Below are 12,614 nucleotides of genomic sequence, written 5' to 3' on the forward strand. Positions count from 1 at the left end.
GGGCTCCGGAGGGCCTCAGCCTGCCTGCCTGCCTGCCAGGGAGCCAAAGGAGATTCTCTTTGGGCAGCACTCACCAAACCCTGGAGTGTCTTGGAGGGAAGGAAGGAGGGCGACTGGTAGGAAGATGTTGCCCTCCCTCCCACCTCCCCCTAGATGCACCCTCCTAAAGCTTTAAAGGCACAGTTGCCTGGCAGCTGGAGTGGGGTTCAGAGAGTGTTGTGTGTTGGGGAGGACCTTGGGCTGCCTCTGCTGCTGCTTGGAGAGGGCTGGAGGTGTTCTGTCCAGCTTCTAACTCTCTAGCTGGAGGAGTGCATGCAGGCTGCCCTGCTCTCAGCTCCCCAGCTGGGGAGCTTATAGCCTGGAGCTAAGCTGGGGCTCAGCTGTAACATCCTAATGATTTTTGTAAGGGGGAAAAAGACCTGAGAGGGTTTAGGCAGAGGCATTGGGTTTTCTCAAGCTGACAGCTTCGGGTTTGAGAGCAGGCGAGAGGGAGGCCAAGGGCAGGGTTGGCTTTTCCTCAAACCTCTGGATGGAGGCACAGGGCATGGATGATACAGAGGAACCTTGGAATCTTCCTCATATTGTTCTGCCTGCCTGTCTGTCCATCTGTCTGTCTGTCTGTCCCATCTCCTTCATCCTTGCAGTTTCATATCCTTTTCCCTGACTGCTTTCTTCCCTCAGGTTGTCTCTGGTGAGCTTGGCCAGCCCTCCATAACTCTTGGAAACTCTCTTTACCTGATACCCTTCCCCTAGCCCAGCTTGGCTGTGGGAAGAGATAGGTGTCCTGGCAGGGCCAGAGCAGGCCTGGCAAACAGTAAGTTTGCAAGCTTCAGAGGAGGCAAAGCAGCCGAGAGCAATGATCTGGTAACCCAGCCCTGAATGGGAAAGAGAGGCAGGGAGAGTGGGCCTATCTACTCCCTGGCCTCTGCCCATTTGCTTGCAGCATCCAGGTACTTTAGCAGCAACACATCTCTTGCCAGACCCTTCCCCCAACTTTCCTGAGCAGCAGCTCAATTGCACTGAGACTTCCTCCAGTGTGTTTCCCTCTCTCTTTTCCTCTACTCTCTTCCTCCTTTTCCCTGATGTTTTCCTCCATCTAGCCTCTCTTTATCTCCACCTCCCTCCTGGTTTCTTCTCTGTGTCTCACCTTTTGAGTCTGTCTTCTCCCTCTTCTTTGGCCCTCACTTTCTCTCCATTCCCTGTTTCTCTCTCAACCTCCCTGCTATCTCCATTCTCTTACTCTCTTCTAAATCACAACAGCGAGAAGCCAAGTGTTTTCATCTTCTTCAATGGAAACTCTCATACCAGTTCTGCTGAGTTCTGAGTGCATACAGGGGGACGGTCAGTGCCACTTTACAGGGATCCCAGAGCTGACTGCAGCAACCCCCCCAGCATCACCAGAAAGGGGTTTTGGGGATTGCAAGCCCTTCTAAGGGCCCGTTGGGTTGTTAGAGGAAGTTATGATGACAAGGTAATAATGCATAGAACTTGCACTGCATCTCCCTTTGGCTGTGTTATTATTCACAGGAGGAATTTTTTAATCACAAATTACATGGAAAGAAGATTATTTTAAACAGTACACACTGAAATGTTGATGGAGAGGATTGGGCTTTTGGAATTGGGACTAGAGACATTACAAGCTGCAACTAACACTTATATGGTCAGTAAGTAAAACAAACAAAGTATTAATTTTCCTAAAAACATTTTTAGCAGTCCTTTCACCTGCTCACCCTCCCTCCTCATTTCTGGTAAGTATCACAGTGCCCACTCTGCAGGCACAAGCGCAGGTGGGAAGAAAATCTTTCAGAACCTCTCCTGGCAGAGCTCCTGATTAAGCAGCTAAGGGCAAGTGTGGGTGTGGAGAGGCACTTGCCTCCTCTGTGTAATGCACTCCTTGTGCCAAACCTAATCATGTCATTTCCCCTGCCTCAACTGTTCCCTATTGATCTCAGGCTGAAGTTCAAGGTTCTGCATGATCTGGTCATTCTGCTTGACCCACTGATGTGTCTAGGGTCACCATCTCTCCAGCTTCCAGGTATTTTCACATGTTCTCTCTACCAAAGCACTCTTCCTGCCTCTCTTACTTATTCCTGTAAACTAAGTTTTATGGTCACTTTCTCAAGAAAGACTTCTTTTTTAATTTTTAATTTTTTAAATAAAAACATTTTTTGGTAATGTTTGTTTATTTTTGAGAGAGAGAGAGAGCATGAGTTGGGGGGCAGAGAGAGAAGGAGACACAGAATCTGAAGCAGGCTCCAGGCTCTCAGCTCTCAGCTCAGAGCCTGACCCAGGGCTCGAACTCACAAACTGTGAGGTCATAACCTGAGCCAAAGTCGGATGTTTAACTAACTGAGCCACCCAGGCACCCCTAGTTTTTTTTTTTTATTTCAGAGAGAGAGAGAGAGACAGAGACAGAGAGAGAGAGAGACAGAGCAGGGGAGAGGGGAGAAAGGGAGAGAGAGAGAGAGAGAAAGAGAGAGAGAGAGAGAGAGAGAGAGAGAGAGAGAGAATCTTAAGCAGGCTCTATGCTCAGTGAGGAGCTGAAGGCTCAGTCCCACAATCCTGTGATCATCACCTAAGTCAATATCAAGAGTCAGATGCTCAACCGACTGAGCCACCCAGGCACGCCAAGAAAGACTTCTTGAAGTGCCACCACGCCCTTCAAGTCTGGGTTTGAAGACCCTCCAATGTGTTCCCATAGGACCCTGGCCTTCCCCCTTCACAGCACCCATCATACTTCATTATAGTTGTCTGCTTACTAACCTCTCTCCCCTGCTGTACTGTGAGCTCCTTGAGGGCAAAGACATATTATCCACCAACTCCCTGGAGCCCAGTCCAGAGCATGGCACATTATAGGCAAATCTTTTAACATTTGTTAAAAGATGCATCCTGGGCACTCAGAGATGCTTCCCTGAACCCAGTGCCTGTGCATCTTTGTCGGGCAAGAATAAGTTTGACACTCAGAGAGAGGGCCAGCATGAGGTAATGGTAATAAGGAGAAATGAGGAAGTGGTTTTTATTCCCTTGCCCCTTAGGCCTGTGGCCTCATACTCAGTCATTTGGAATTCTTGGCTAATGGAAGTCATAAGCCCCTTGGGGCTGGTGCACTGTCTTGATCTCACCTTCTGTGGGCCCTGTGGGATCCTTGAGTGGTGACAGCATAGTAGGGTCAGCTTGTTGGGAGGAAAGATCCTTTCTTATGAGAGGCTGCAGCGATGACCAAATGTCTGGCTGGCATGATGAAGGGGTACAGCTTTCCTAAGGTTCTGGAAGCAAAGTTTTTGGGAGGAGAAGGGATGGAAAGGTGGCAAAGAACTGGGTAATTTCTCCTAGGAATTGACAAGAGGCAGAGGAGATGCTTATTTAAGAGTTCCTGTGCCAACAGGAAGCCACACTCTGTGCAGATGACCTCAGCAATTTCTGGCCTGGGAAGGGTACAAAGTTGTGTTCAGCTTTGCTGTATATCCCCTTTCTCTTCTTATTATCAAACTATGATGGATATGATTCTCTATGTTCCAAAATGTATCACACCGTTTTCCTGTTTTGCAATTGATGGCCACATTGGCCCCAATGTTGGGGTTGTGTAGAGGCTACAATAGGCAAAGTGTTTTTCAGGATGAAAGATATTATTTCATCATGACAAAATTACTGAGCTGCTAAAAATTGATTAAGCACATTTTCATAAATGTTTCATTCCAAGAAAGAGTCTGTCACATTTCAGCCCTATGCAAAGAAAATGGCAATTGCCCCCTCCTGACAAGCAGACTTCCTGAAACCTTATTCTGGAGGACAGAATATTATTTGGTTAACTCAGTGATTTCTAAGACTTACTTTTGGGAGAAAGCTGGAGAATCACTTTGCATACCTTCCTGGACCCGATCTCTCATACTGCCTGTCCAACCTATTGAAGTACAAACTGGTCTGGGGTATACCTCAAAAGGCAAGATCTTTCCCCTGTCTGATGAAATTTGCAGAGAATTAGGTACTTCTCAGAAGCATTGAGGTAAGATTTTTTTTTGGTGGTGGTGGGGGGGGGTGAAATAAAAGACAAACACCTTTTTAAAAATCTGCTAACAAGTACCAGGACAACTGCTAACAAGTACCAGTTGGATCTCCAAGGAGCAAGGCTGCATCTTCTTGATGTGTGTTTTTCTTTTCAGGGTCATTTTCAACCTCCATGTATGTGACAGTTTACTCGAAAGTGGAGGCTCAACTTCTGGTGCTGAGGGAGCACTACGAGCAGAGGTGGGAAGCCCCTTGGCCCTCAGAGTCAAGGAGACATGCATACTGTATGCAGGTAGTAGCAGTGCTGGGATTTTCACAGTCCTCAATTCATCCAGAGGAAGGAAGAAGAACAAAATGGCAGACGTGTCAGGCACATTCTGTGCTCTCCTAAGACTTTTGGAGACTGCCTGGTTTAAGTCCGATGTTTCAAATATTAGCCTCTCTTCTTTTTATGGAATATTTCAAGCATGGGTTTTACAGACAAAGCCTGAGGCATCTGAACTTGACCCACAGAGAGGTTTACTGAGCTCCTCCCAGTCCTCAAAGACAAACCAGGTATCACCACCAAGATAGCACCAGTGAACAATGGTACTGCCTCTGTTAGGCTTTCTGTTTAGTGTCCAGGGGACAACAGAGATGTAGGGTTTTAACCAGGGAAGGTGTATTGACTAGCACCCAAGTATGCACCATTTATCTCCTGTTGGACCCTCAGAATCATTCCTTGTCCAATCAGCCACTTGAGAGCAATTCACTAGGCATGCAGGAGCGTTTCATTAAGGTTTCCACAGAGTTTGCATTGACTTTCCTAGTCTCTTGGCTCTCATAACTCTGAAACATTCTGTTTTGGAGACATTAGGACCATGCCATGCCTCTCCTCAAAAGTAAATTGGTTTTTGCTTGTGTTCATGCTCATGAATATCTTATTTCACTCCTTTGGGAATTGTGATCATCCATGCCATGTAAGGTGTGAAGCCCTTACATAACATTAAAGCAACAGAATTTGGAAAGATGAATAAGTATTTACTGTTTGTAATGGATTGCATTCCAACCAACTCATACATGCACTCAGCAAATATTTATTGAGTGCAAATCATATGCCAGATGTTCTAGGTGCTGGACATACAGCAGTGAACAAAGCAGATGAAGTCCATGCCCTTATGTAGCTTATATTCTAGTGGGATAGTAATAAAGTTCTTTCCCAAAGAAGGATCTGCATGGGTCATCAGCAGTGCCCCAGAGCTTGAGTACCTCTCATAACATTTGAGTGGGGCACTTATTCCATATCCTGACAAAAAGAGAGACTACTTTTCAGCAGGGAGGAATGAGATTAATTTCCATCCATCCCAGAATCTGTCTGCTAGTAACATCACACAGGTCATCACCTGCTAGACACCCTTCCAAGAAGCTTATCCCCCAATAATCCAACCCTAAACAGAATACACATGTCCAAGTCCCATGAGTATCTCTAATGGTGCATACATATCTGTCTGTAACTGCTAATAAGCGCACTCCTCACTAGGAGTGTTGGGATTAACAGCACATTTAACTCTCTTGCTGTGGTGCTTCTCTAAGTGGCCTCCAATTATTTACAATTCTCTCTCTCCCCTGCCTCTCTTCTTTTCCTTTCCTTTCTTTCTTTCAGCCTGTTTTTTTTCTGTCTTCCTGTCTTTTCTTTTCTCTTTATTTTTTGGTTTTACCATGAATAAATTCAATGTCTGCTACAATAGGACATTGGTCACTGAAGTAAGGAAAAGTTTAATTGATGACTACATGGAACTAGGCAGAAAGCTGAATTTGCACTAATGGTATCAATAACATAGTTATAGTTAAGTTAGGAAATTTTACATGGCAAGACTTAGAAATTTAACATTAGAAAAATACCATAGCTTAATCTTTCACTCTTGTCTGAACATATACACATGTGTGCATGCAAACACACATACACACAGAGCTCTTCTTGATAATCTGAAGATGCCCTTGCAGCCAGCAATTATCCAAGGGTGTGACTGTGAGGTGTGATGAAGTTGGGGTGTGATAAGTAGTCCTTTTCATCCTGAGTGCAGGTGGATCTTGTTCTTTGGTTTGTGGCTGTGGCTTCTAAATGTACTGTACTAATGAAACCCTTTTAGCCACAGTTACTTATGCAGAATAATTGGAATCCCTAGGTAAGGTGCCAAATTGAACTACTTGTCTTTGTACAGGGTAGGTTAATTTATTTTGCAAAATTTATGCTGCATATGGCCCAAAGCGACAGATTATAATCAGTGACTCACTCCCAAAGAGTCACCAGAGATGTTAATCAGACAAAAGTCTACTCTAAATCTCAACAGGTCACATACATCAGCTTTTGCTATCAACCACTCCTGCACTGTCAGCAACATTATCGTCTGACACCGAGAGCATTGCTTTGAGAACTCTGACTTCTCTTTCCTGCCCATTGTCAGTTTCTTTCTGTAACCTTCACATTGCTTTTCTACCATGCATTACATCTCACATGTTCTATAATCCCCTCTTTCCACAGCAGTATGCCCACTGCTGAGTCAAAGGCAGGTGATGTTTGACAACTGCACACCCAGTGCAACCAGCCTCAATTATGGTCCAGTTTCTGGAGAGACAAATAGGATGCTGAGGTCTTGACATTTTAAGGCAAGCAGTGGCACAGGGCCAGGGAAGTCAGCTCAGTTACATCACTTTAAGCAAAAGCACTTGAGAGACCAAATTATTTTCCATGTTCAGAGTTAGGTCTATGAAATGGTAGAATGGAATAGAAGAGGACCATTTAGAAGGTTCATTGAATAAGGATTAACATTTTTGTGCTTTAGAGAAGCATCCAGGAGGAAACTGGAAGCATGGGCAGGGGAACTCGGCTCATGCTGAGCTACTGAAGGGAGAGAATTTGAAATGACTCTTTTTTGGTGGCTCAGATTCTGGGAAAAAGTTTGCTGAGATTCCATTCGAGATCAAGTAATAACCAGCAGCAGTTAGAAGATTCCTAGAGAAAGTTAAACTAAAGATATATGCCTCAGACCAGAGGCCATATCCTGGAGAAGCTGTTAATCAGTGCTACAAAGTCCAGTGCATCAGGAGTCTTAGCTCAAATTAATTACATCCATTGAATCCTAGGGTAGAAGTGAGTTCACCATAAACTCTAATGACGCCAAAGGGCCCTCCTCATCTCCTTACTATGAGAGGGTTCGTCTGTTCTCATTACTGTGGGAGGGAAGTTTCTGGCATTCAAGTGCTTCCAGCTGGTCAGAGGTAAAGAAGATTCTTTGTTCTAAGTTGGTGGGATTCATAACTATAATTAGGTACATTTCAGTGTCTTTAGCTGTTAACTGATTAATTTCAATCTATCTGCTATTATTGGTCTTCCCTAGATCCATTTCACAGATGGGAAAACTGAGACCCACAATACTGTTCATCTCTGTCTTCTCTGCCTGACATTCTGCACCTGTACTCTTATTCTGCCTCTATTTTGCCAACATAACTATACTATGTTTACTAAGTTTGTAAAAGCCAAGCCAACCAATAAGACTGACTGAAGCAGAGATAACACTGGGCTTCTTCTTGTAGTTGGTAGCCAGGAAATGCTTAGATGCCTTTCTCATGTCTAATTCTATATTCCGTCTCTGGCCTCTCCGGTGCTCTGCACCTACTCAAACCTCTACTCACCTGCACATTCAGAGTGTCATCTTCTAGAGATTAAATGAAATCTATTGATGCCCAATGAGGATCAAGGTAGGCCTCTTCATTTGAAGAAGAAGGGAATAGGAAGTACAGTAATTAATTCATCATAGGACTTGATTCTGCCATTCAGATCCCCCTTGTCTCAGGAGGTGAGTAGAGAATGGTGAAAGGACAAGTGTCTTGCTTTCCTAGGAATCAAAGGATACTCTGGAGACTTTTGTAGGAAAAAACTGCACTTTTTCCAGCCTGCCTTGGTCATGGGATAGGCTTCTTTTCTCAAAGATCAAACAGATTGGCCACGAGGCCAGGAGACAAAGCCAGGTGGGCCTGTCCCGCAACTGACTGCCTTAGTCAAATGAGAGCAAACTGGATACTTAAAACATTAAGGGACAGTGGACAATCAATCCATAATCAATACTTCCTTCCAAATCAAACTTTGCTGTGGTTAGTGATGAAATTATCTCAAAGTGATAAGTGAATCTTTTCAACCACCAAAAGAATCATGGATGAAATTAACACAGAAACTATTTTTTTCTAAAGGGCTTGATTCTTTTCTGATCTACTCTACAGCCTCCTGTGCCATACCATATATCCTCTTCAATCCTGCACTGTGCCTGAGTTGAGTAGAAGGAAAATGCCGTTGATTCCCAAGTTCCTTCTAATGTCTTTATGCAGAAGCTTGGCCCAGCCAGCTATGAGTAGAGATGGTAGCAACCTTGAATGTCTTCTCAGGTGGTTTAGAAGTGCCTTGTGGCTTCCATTTGGTGCTTGAAGCATATTAATGTGGTGAGGAATGGGGGGAAGGGAGACTAAAATTCAACAAGAGAGACTTACCTGCATGGGACAAATGAAGAAGAGGGGCTGGAATTTTCCTCAATATCTCATGCACAACCACCAAGTCATAGAATGTTAGAAATGGCTAGGATATTAGAGACCAAATCCAATCCCATCTTTCTGAAAACCAAAAAAGGTGAAATGATAGATGATCTAGCTATTTGGTGTGGAGCTGAGAGGAGACCTCAGAAACTTTGGTTCCCAAGGCAGCTGCTCCCTATGACATTGCTGCCTTCTACACAAAGCTCAAACTATCTTCTGTGTTGTGCTCTGTGACATTTTCCCTATGCCTCTCTCTGCAAGGCATGCATGTGCACATCTACATTCTGCACTGCACGTGGTAACCACGAACTCTTCCCAGCAAAGCACAGGCCTGGGTGATCTGGCCTTCCCAAGTTGCTAGCTTGCAGTAAAGGGTCAGCAGTAGGGCCAAGGGAGGCCCTTTATATTAACCCACAAGTCAGCTAAATTATGCACACACATGCTGCTTCCATAACTGTTTACTCAATAACTCATTCTCTTTCCCCACCCCCAAAAAGAGCTGAAGAGAGACATGAGAGAAGAGAAGAGAGAAGAGAGCAAGAAAGAGAAACAGAAATGAGTAGGTTCCCATAGAATATCTTGCTACCCACCCCAGATTTACTCAATTTGTTTAATCCCTGTTCTGTGGGGCCAACTTCCCTTGCAACCCTGGACACACATTGTCCCATTACGATTATGATAATGATAAAAAAAAATGTTGCCTCAGCAGTGTCTTTCTTTATCCAGAGACCTCATCAGCATAGAAGATTGGGGTCAGAACCAAATGTTGTGCTCTACAGATGGCTGAATCTCTTCTTCAACCACAAGAAATAAGCAATTTGGAAAGAGGAAGCTGCATGCTACAAGAAGCAAGTTGGTATATGCCATGAGAGCCCATCTTGCTCTTGCTGTGAGAAAGCCCGCTCCTGAGACAGTTGGTAGGCAGTCCAGCACTCCCAGACCCATTCCATCTCTGGAAGAATTCAGCACCAATCCCCTTGTTTCAGGTGGAACTTTCCCATGTAGCAGTGATCTATCTCTACAAAGATGGCCTGTCTTATATCAGGCATCATGTCAGGTACTTCCTTAGCCATGATTTCCATCAGCTAGCAAATATTTTTTAATGTTTATTTATTTATTTTTGAGAGAGATAGAGAGCATGAGCAGGGGAGGGACAGAGAGAGAGGGAAACAGGATCCAAAGTAGGCTCCACGCTGTCAGTAGCAGAGGATCTGAAGCAGTCTCTACACTGTAAGCACAGAGCCAGATTCAGGGCTCAAACTCACAGACTGTGAGTTCATGACCTGAGCCGAAGTCAGATGCTCAATTGACTGAGCCACTCAGGTGCCCCCTCACAAGTATTTTGTCCCCAGAATCAAGCTCATACACGGCAAGTGGAGAGCTAAGCCTCATAAAAAGGACTCCTAGCACCCAATAGTCTTTCACAACAACACAGGTGTCTATGGATAGGAGAAGCAGAGCCTGGCTCATGGGAAATACTTGCTAAATGTGTGTTGCATGGATGAAAGAATGAGTAAATGCATGAACTGAGTGTCTGAAGAGAGAAGAGGTTCAGAGTGAGGACTTCTCAACCCCCTTGCTCTTTTTTCTCCTCCACTGCTCCCATGTATCTAAGCAGAAAGACATGTATTTCTTGTCTAAGACCTTTTTGTTTTTTGACAAGACCCCTTCTAAAAAATGCTGATTAAAGGGTTTGCCTGGACCCCTTTTCCATTCAATGAGTCAGTATGGGAGCTTTCTCCCTAAACCTCTTCTGAAAGTAGTCATGAAAGGAGCAGACTTTGGTGCTAGACTACCTGGTTTAAATCCTTACTACCACTTGCTCTACCACTTACTAGTTGTGTGACCTTTTACAAGAGATGTGACCAGTCTAAGCCTCAGTTTATCCATTTGCTAAAGTGAGATAATAAATAGGACCTCTACCATTGTGTTGTCAGGAAGATTACATGTGATAATAGGGCCTGTCACAGTCAGCACAAGATAAACTTTGATTATTCTTGATCCTGGCACTCTTCTTTCCCTTCGTCTGCTCTTTGAGCTGAAGTGGTTTTACTGCACTGTATCCCCCCAGCTGGAGGATACAAGAACTGAAATATGGGCTTTGGAGGAAGTGCCATATAATTCTTACCCAGAAAGCAAAGACCAAAGTTTACTTGGTTGTCAGAACTGGAGCTGATAAAACATCTTGGATGAGGGCTTACCTCTGGGAGAAGAGATGGTTAGAAATATTGTTCACAAGGACAGAGACAGAAAGCTGTGGGGACAGGCAGAATCAACAGAGGAGATAGAAGGGAAAGGAAAGATAGGGAAACAGAAGAAAAGGTTTGGGAGAAACAGGGAGGGGGTGGAGAGCAAGGAAAGGCTGAATTGCTACTGGAACATTAAGCACAAATGAGGGGAAATAAAATTAACATATTTATTGAAAAGAAAAACAAGGAAGTGAGAAACATCCATGTTTGGGGAAATCTTGTGTGGAAAGGAGCAGGTGCTGAGGGCTTCTGGAGGCTGGTTGCCATGGTGATGCTATATGTCTTCTTTTCCACTACCCTGTGAATCTGGCAGCTGATCCTTCCTTTCAGCTCTAGTTTCAAGTCCAGGGCTTAGACCTCAGTGAACCCTTGGTGTTTCCATTTCTAGCACCTTGCTTATGCTGTGGGACTTGCTGGCATGTTGTCATGGTTCATTCTTGATATGATACCTGTTCAGAAAGAAAAGAGAAGGCACATGCTGGGAAGCTCCAGGGAGAAGGACTCTGTGCAGCTCTTTCCAAATCGATGAAAGGCAAGTTTAGGAGGTAGGGAGCACTTTGAACAGAAGGATATCAAGGCACTTACAGTGACTCCTGGATTTACAAGGTAAATCTAGGTGGAAACTTTTCTAAGAAACTAAGGTGACTAATCATCCTGTTTTGACAATACTGAGGGGCTTCTTGGGACATGGAACTTTCACTTATGTAATGAGGAGAATCCCCAATAAGCTGGGACAAATGGTAACCCTACGAATAGATCCACTCATAAAGTCCAAGATGAATGGAACCCACACTCTTCAGAGCCTGACATTAAACAATCACATGCAGGGACCACAGAAGGCTCTTGAGAGAAAGCCACTATTTAACCCAGGTTCATAAACATGGGCAATAATAACATAGCTTGGCTTTTGCCACCAAACCAACTTCCCCGTTCTATACACCCATAGTATTTAAAGAGACTTTTCAAGTTCCGGTAACATCAGAACCGCTAGGAGACCTTATTAAAAATGCAAATTCTCAGGCTCCACCCAACCTGCTAAATCCAGATCTATGGGGGACAGTACAGCCCAGGCATCTATATTTTACTGTTTTCTAGCCAGCTGTGATGTACATGGTCTTAGGGTTGGTGTTGAAAAGATTCAACAGCAGCAGTCAGAGTCTGTTTGACAAGTGAAAGCCAACAAGCCTGATTCTCTGAAAGCCTGACTCCTCCAAGGCAAAGGGCTTGGAAATGCCCTGGGCCCAAGGCAGAGACACACCTCAGCCCTCCTGCACACATCTTCCCTGCACTGTTTGCCTGGCTGGTGCCTTCTCTGTCTCAGGGTCAAGCCTACACACCACCTCCTCAAGAGTCCTTTCCTGGCCTAATACTTGATTGTGTGGGCATGCACAACATCCTGATCTTTATTTTCTTCTGTTTATTACAAGTTGTAATCTCACATCCATGTGTGTGGTTCTTCATAAATTCTCTCTGCCCTCCTCACTAGACTTTAAGCTCCATGAAGTCCAGGCCCGTACCTATTTTTCTCATTGCTGAGCACCCACAGCACCTAGTGCAGGGCCAAGCACAGGAAAATGGCAGCTACATACTTTGGAATGAATGCATGAATGAATAAATGAAGGCACGGATGAGGAGGCAGTGGTGACAGCCCCACCCTGGAGGACAATGCCGAGTAGCAATCCGCTGTGGGGCCAGTCCTAGCTTCTCTGTTGGCAAGGTTGCTTGCGATACCATTAATGGGGTTGAAAGGTGGCAAAACAGGGCCTGGTCCCCCTTCCTCCTAAGTTCCAGCCTCTT

The sequence above is a fragment of the Lynx rufus genome, unplaced genomic scaffold (assembly GCF_022079265.1).
Source record: "Lynx rufus isolate CCGP_SWC_20201006 ecotype Redwood Valley unplaced genomic scaffold, mLynRuf1.p SCAF_19, whole genome shotgun sequence".
NCBI classification, from domain to species: Eukaryota; Metazoa; Chordata; class Mammalia; order Carnivora; family Felidae; genus Lynx; species Lynx rufus.